Source organism: Amblyomma maculatum, chromosome 1 (assembly GCF_055883805.1).
Source record: "Amblyomma maculatum isolate TAMU_Amacu chromosome 1, ASM5588380v1, whole genome shotgun sequence".
NCBI classification, from domain to species: domain Eukaryota; kingdom Metazoa; phylum Arthropoda; class Arachnida; order Ixodida; family Ixodidae; genus Amblyomma; species Amblyomma maculatum.
The window spans coordinates 49,127,034-49,133,560 of record NC_139344.1 but is presented as its reverse complement, the minus strand read 5'-3'; positions in this window follow the sequence as shown (position 1 = coordinate 49,133,560).

The window sequence follows — 6,527 nt, the reverse complement described above, 5'->3', positions numbered from 1 at the left end:
AGATACGGTTGTTCCGTGAAACGGACAGCCGAAGCTTTAGTGAAAAGGGTGACCTCAACGGTAATGCCGATGGCTTAAGTCGGAGCCCATTGACGTGAGAAGAAGCCTCAGTTTTCACTTGTTGGTGTTTTTCTTCCTGACATAGGATTTTGAACATATTGTATTGTATTATCTTTGTTTGAAAGTGGTGTTTTTGAAAGCGCGATTTTCAAATTTGTGGACGCGTTCCAAGTTCTGCTGAGCTGCCCTTTAGTATAGATGGGGGCATAAGAGGGAAATAGTCTGGCATCACTTAGTGAAGTTTGTGCCGTGCTTGCTGGCTGAACGGTTGAGTTTTTAGCGCGGTTGTGACGTTGTGGGTTGTCAGAAAACGCTCCCGAAGACAAGTTGCAGGGTGCCTTGGGAACCAGGACTTGCCAAGGAAGTCTTCGTGCTGTTTGGGCTCAAGAGAAACGGAGTCGGACGCCCCCGGCTACCAGCAACATCCCGATCCCTCCGGACAACGGATGCAGTCCCCTGCCCTTCGGGATCTCCCTTCCCCGGCGGGGCAGTCTGTTACGTTTCGCCACCGACAAGTGGGACAGCTGACGCGGCCACCGCATAGCAACAGGCAGAACCGCGAGCGGATCGGCCATTTCGGCACCGTTCATCGGCCGCCCAACGCTTCCTCCCGCGGGCAAGTCTCGACGTGATCTTGCCACGCGCCAAATGTGTGTACGTGCGTGCGTGTGTGCGCAAACGCTGGCCAAAGCCCGGAGCTCGAGGGAGAGTGCGTCGCCCTCGCCCGTCTGCAGGAGGTGAAGGAGATGCGGTCGGGCCACTTCCGATTGAGTCATCCCGTCTTGCTCAGACTTGTTGGGCTCTCCATTTCCTGTGAGGGCTTTCCCTTTCCCTGTGAACTGGCAAGCCTATAAAAAGCAGCGGCAGACTCCGCTGCGACAGAGACTACTTTGACGCGCCGTTGGCACGACGCTAGACACCAGCTGTGTGAGAGTGTATGTATTCTCTCCGGGTCAGCTTCTCTGCCCGTTTCTTCATGATGTTGTAGTAAAGGTTGTTTCGTTAGAAGACGCCTCGTCTCTGCTGGGACCGTTGATGCCGTCCGCCGAGCCACGGAGCCGCCAGGCTAACGCTACCGAGGGGCCACAAGCCGCATGTAATAACTGGCTGTCGGCGGTGCGATACCCAGTCGCGCGAGCCAAACGTAACAACTGGCGTCAGCGGTGGGCTGAGCACGCGAGCCCCAAACATAATAACTGCTGGCAGTGGCACGATTCGCCGCGAGATCGACCTAGAGGTGGCGCCACCGTCAATCCGGTAGTGTGGATCGGCAGCCGGCGGCGCTCGCAGAAACGCACGCTGCGTAGGTCTGCTTCCGAGTTTACGGCGGGTTTGTTGGCGATGAAAACGTGTCTTCTGCAGTATTTCTGCAATATTGCAGAAAAAGAGCCAAGGATTTCGCCAATGCAGCAGAAGAAGATTTAGGAAAGCAAAGCACGCAACCACCAGACTTCCAGATTTACTTTGCACGTTTCTTGCGCTGTACCGCGCTCACGCGCTTGGGCCTGCCTAATGACAGCTTTGTTTTTCTTATCGACTTTTAAACAGTTTGCGCGTGTCTCATGCGAGTGAGACTGGCGAATTTAGTGTCAAGCCCACGCAGATACCTGCAGTATACTTTAATTGAATCGATGCAGACTGGTTCATTATATCGTACTTGACTCGAGGATTAAGCAGGTTAAATGTAGCACTGGCAGCGCACTGCATGGCGAGTTGCTTTAGACTGAGTGCACATCAACTCTGGCCCAGAGAACCACGCACAAGTATTCCCCAAAAATGAGATCACGCCGACACTATACAGGAAACCTCGCAGCGCAGGAAAACTGATTGTTCACGTGTACAGCGCTGAGTGGATTGAATTTGCCGAGATGCTTTTTGCGGCCACTGTCATAGAATGTGATAGCGTATTACTGCATGCGCCACTAACTGTAAATGATTTCCTGAAACCGAGGAAAGTATAAGGGATTTCTGATGTGTGTGATGTGATGTTAATATATAACGGTAAATTAGTAGCGTAATTATTTTGTTTTGCAATGCCAATAAATTTCACCGTGTGAGAGAACTTTTACACACTTGACAGAATTTACAATAATTAGCGATTAATTTTCAGTAACGTTAAAGCGCAAGCTGCGAATTACTCGCTGCGAAGACATCGTTATAAACTGCACATGGGCACTGTCATGTTCTGGGAAGCAATTTTACAGGCTGAAAATTTCTTTATCACTAATTATTTAGCAATGACTAAATCTTATGTGAAGTAAAATATTAGGGTTGCTTTCAAAACAGATGCCGGATATAAAACTAGTCCGAAAGTAATGGATGTGATCTTATCATGCGACTATAAAGATGTATTTATTCCCGAACTAAACACTGATATTTAAGCCAGCATGAAGCTGTTTTACTCCCCTTATCAGAAACGACGAGTTTGCTCGGAAGAAAGCACTTGGACGAAAAGGGATTATAATGATTATAATAGGCTACCAGTAAAGTACATTAATCTAGGTGTATTATGTAATATTTAGGGTAACAATTAGGCGCAGGGAATATGTTTCTCAAACATTGAGCACTTCTCTAAAGCAAAATGTGCCCACTAAAACTTTGCACAGAAGCCTTGAACAACAAAAAAAAAAGAAAAGAAATGCATATTGGCCCGGGTTTAACGCATGAAAGCGGCATCGGCTATGACGGATGATTGCAGAGGCTGGTTTTAGTGTCGTTTTCTTTTTTCATTTTAACACTACATTTACCACGTGGGATTGTTTATTGTGCAGTCAAATCCCACAGCAGAGGAGCGCCTTTCGAAACGGTTGTGATTGAATCCCCCGTTCACGAAACCAGCAGTCGAGCGCCCTTACCATTGAGACACCGCGACAGAGGTTTAAAAGAAAAAAAAAAGAAAAAAAAAGGTACTCACACAACTCTATCGTGAATGCAGAAGACATAGTAGGCATAGAGTGGTCTGTTCAAACTGCATTCTGCTATATGAAGCAGTCTGCGGTGGCATATGTTTTAGTAGCTGCGGTATTCTAAATAGAAACGGGAATATGCGATTTCTGAGCGTTTGCATTAACTTTTATTGACGGCAGCGACCTGTTTTGCTTTGACACGGCGGTAACGACAGTACCACTTCATTTGAGACATTGCATGTCAAAGGATCTCAAGCGCCGAAGACCGCGATGGATGATGTCCTTATCCAAGCATGACATACTCGATACGGACAAGTATTTTTTTTTAATTAAGCGTGGGGTTAGAGACTGTTCATATTTATTTTGCAAGAGGTATACAGGTAAGCAAAAGCTCACAGGAACTGCGAAACAAACAAAAACACTCCTGTACACGCCGCATGCGCGCGTAAATCACTGCGGGCTGGCACGCGACGCGAAAACGCATCCACACTGAGTAGGTTTCGCCGCTGAGCCGCAAGGTGGCGACTCTGCTCGATCTCGAGGCCAATACGCAGGCGCACGCGACGCAAACCTAATAACAGGCAACGCACAGTAAATCTGTTCTCGCGGTGATCATCGTGCGCACGAGGCTGTTAAACAGCACATTGTAAAGTGCCCGTGCATGTGTTGCGAAAGTGTTTACGATTTGAGCGAGTGCCTCCTAGCAAGGAAGAGAGCTGTTCACATCTGCAAAGTTCGTCGCACAATGGGTTTTCCAAATGCTGAACTTAACTTTGTACCAGCTAGTCGTACCTGTTCCGCTGGTTGCAGTGACCGCGACAGAAACGAGCGCATGACGTTGTTTCCGTCGATCACCTGTGTTGATCGCGGTTCGTGTGTGTACTGTACTTGAAAAATGCTGTGCGTGCGCCGAGCCCTCCGAAAACTACATTGTACGCACGCGAAACGATGTTAGCTGCACAGCTGTAGAGCTACTTGCGACTATTCTGCGGTTTGCGCTTTGTGCTGATATAGGTTCTCGAGGGCACTGGGTAAAGTGTGAAAATATTTGTATACTTTCGCGGCAGCTTTCACTTCTAGAGTACGTTCCTGTTCATGTTTTTCCCCTGCTGGCTATGTGCACCTATGCCTGCAATAAGTATTTGCGCAATGAATCGGTAGACTAAACACGACTTCTGTATGTGATGGGCTAAACATATTATCACCACATCAGGTATTTCTCAAAAAAATTTCGTTTGATGCGACGCAAAAAAAAAAAAAGAAACAGAATGACTGGAGGTTATGCTTATGAATAAAGGCAAACCATATGCAACTGTGCCTCATCATATGGACACTTTATTGTACCTAAGGCATGTTGAGCATAAAAACATAATTAGTTAAAAAGGGGGGAAAATTTAGAAAATTATTGTGATTACAATTTGCTCTCTTCCTGTATAACTTATGTGAGTTAAGTTCATTGGACAACTGCTTATACAAATAATGTGATGTAGGTTCTATATTGATATGTTGCTGTGATGGAGTTGCACATGTTACATCCCGTACTTGTTGCTTTGACAGCTCTACTCTCACCAGACTACATGCCAACTCAGTTTATTGGTACTGAGCAGCTATTCAGCTGTGTTTCTTTGCTAAGGTTCACCAATTCAGGTATTTTCCACACCATCAGAATTAGAGGTGGTCGATGCACATATTTGTGTCTATTTCCTGCTTTCATTTCACTGTGGCCCCCATGATTACTTGCCTGCTTAGTGATATCGATGGTGGCATGCGCGAACCCAACATTTTTCGGCACTGTAGGATGCATTACAGACTTCTTTAGTCTTTGTTGCATTTGCCGCATGCCTAAATATGTTTGCAACTTGCACGGTGATCCAATAGGTTTTCTGGTACATATATAAGTTCTCATTTGTTATATGGCCACCGCAGGATTCACAGAGCAACAGCCATGTAATTCAGTCTGTTTTACTTTCCTACTCAAATACAAAGAGCCTTAAAAGCCCTCACACGCTATAGTATAAACCTTGCTACCACTGTGGCAGTTATGTTTGCATGCAGTGCTGTGCCTATTAATGAAATATATGTGGGTCACAGGCCCCAATAGGCTCTTGTTTATTGTCCAAACAGCAAACTTCTATGTTAATGAAGTGTAAATGCATTGAAAGTTTCATCCACACAAAAAAAAAAAATGTTCGCAAAATGAGTGGTTCATGTCCATATTAACAGGTTCTGTGTTAACGAGGCATAGCTGTATATGTGAACTTATTTCATATTTACTTAAGGTAATGACACATAACAGCCAGGCTGTGTATTTTTAAACTGTGGGACCAGGCTGTGTGTTTTTAAACTGTGGGACTCAAGAAGGACATTTCTCTCTGGAAGGTGTGAAAGATAATTTCAACATTATGTTCATGAAACAGAAGTTTGTTGAGTGAAGAATATGTCGGTTTAACCTGCTCCTAATACTTTTACACAACATATTAAAATGGGTCCTGCAGAGTTGGCAGAAACACTGCTAAAGGATAAGGACATTAGGAAAGAATAAATGTCATCTTACTAGGTAGAAATTCTTGGTGTTCTCCTTGTCTCATCATGCAATTTCTTATTTAGTTTTTCCAGAAGCTATCCCTACAGTGCACTTGGATCAAGCCCTTAATCAGAGTGACGACCGGACAAAGTACAGGAAGCAGTATGTACGTATACTTGTAATGCACACTGTACGTTACCCACCTCATCATACATTGGCCTCAAAGTCTGTCTTGCCAGTAATCCCCCAGTTAGTGTGGGAATTGAACACAGACAAGAATGCATAGCCAGGATATTGTTAAATGAAGTTAAGTCTTGATCAATAACTTAATAGAGGCAAACTTCAAGACTCGGGAAAGGATGCCAGTAAAAGATGCAAGCCACCACTGCCCTTTCTTTTTCCTCGGTGTTATTTCGCCTAACTTCAACTTGAGCTTTTCCAAGTTTTTGATGCTTGTTGATATTACATTTAATTTGTTCCTTGGAAAGCAAACAAACAATGCAAGAAGCTATATTAGGCTGAAAATGTTACTAGTCGGCAACCAACATCACTTCTGAAAGATTTGGGTATTGAAAGTAAAGACATCACTTCGTAATTAGCAGTGTTCTCTTTTGCCTTGCGGTTTTGGAAAGAGAATCACTATTACACTCACCGATACTATATTTACTTGTCGGGAAGCCAGAAATATCACTGTAAGTGGTTTTCTTGTAGTAACCAAAAAGCATGGCTGCTGTATCCTCCAAAGGGTTGTCATCCATGCCATGCTTTCATTGTGCTAAAATGAACTTGTTGCATGGTCATGCCCTATTCCTCTGTTTGCAGTTATTGCTGCTAAAGTGAATGCAAAGCATAGGGTGTAGGAAAGGTTATACTTCTGCTGGCGGACCTCTCCACCTTTCTTTTTATTATACTGTACTCCCTCTTGTGCACTGGGAAAAAATTAGGTAACAAATATTTCCAAACAACTTGTGTTTTCCTCTATTTCTTGCAAATAGCCGGCAAAAAATGTTGATGATATGATAGGGGTGGTGTGTGCG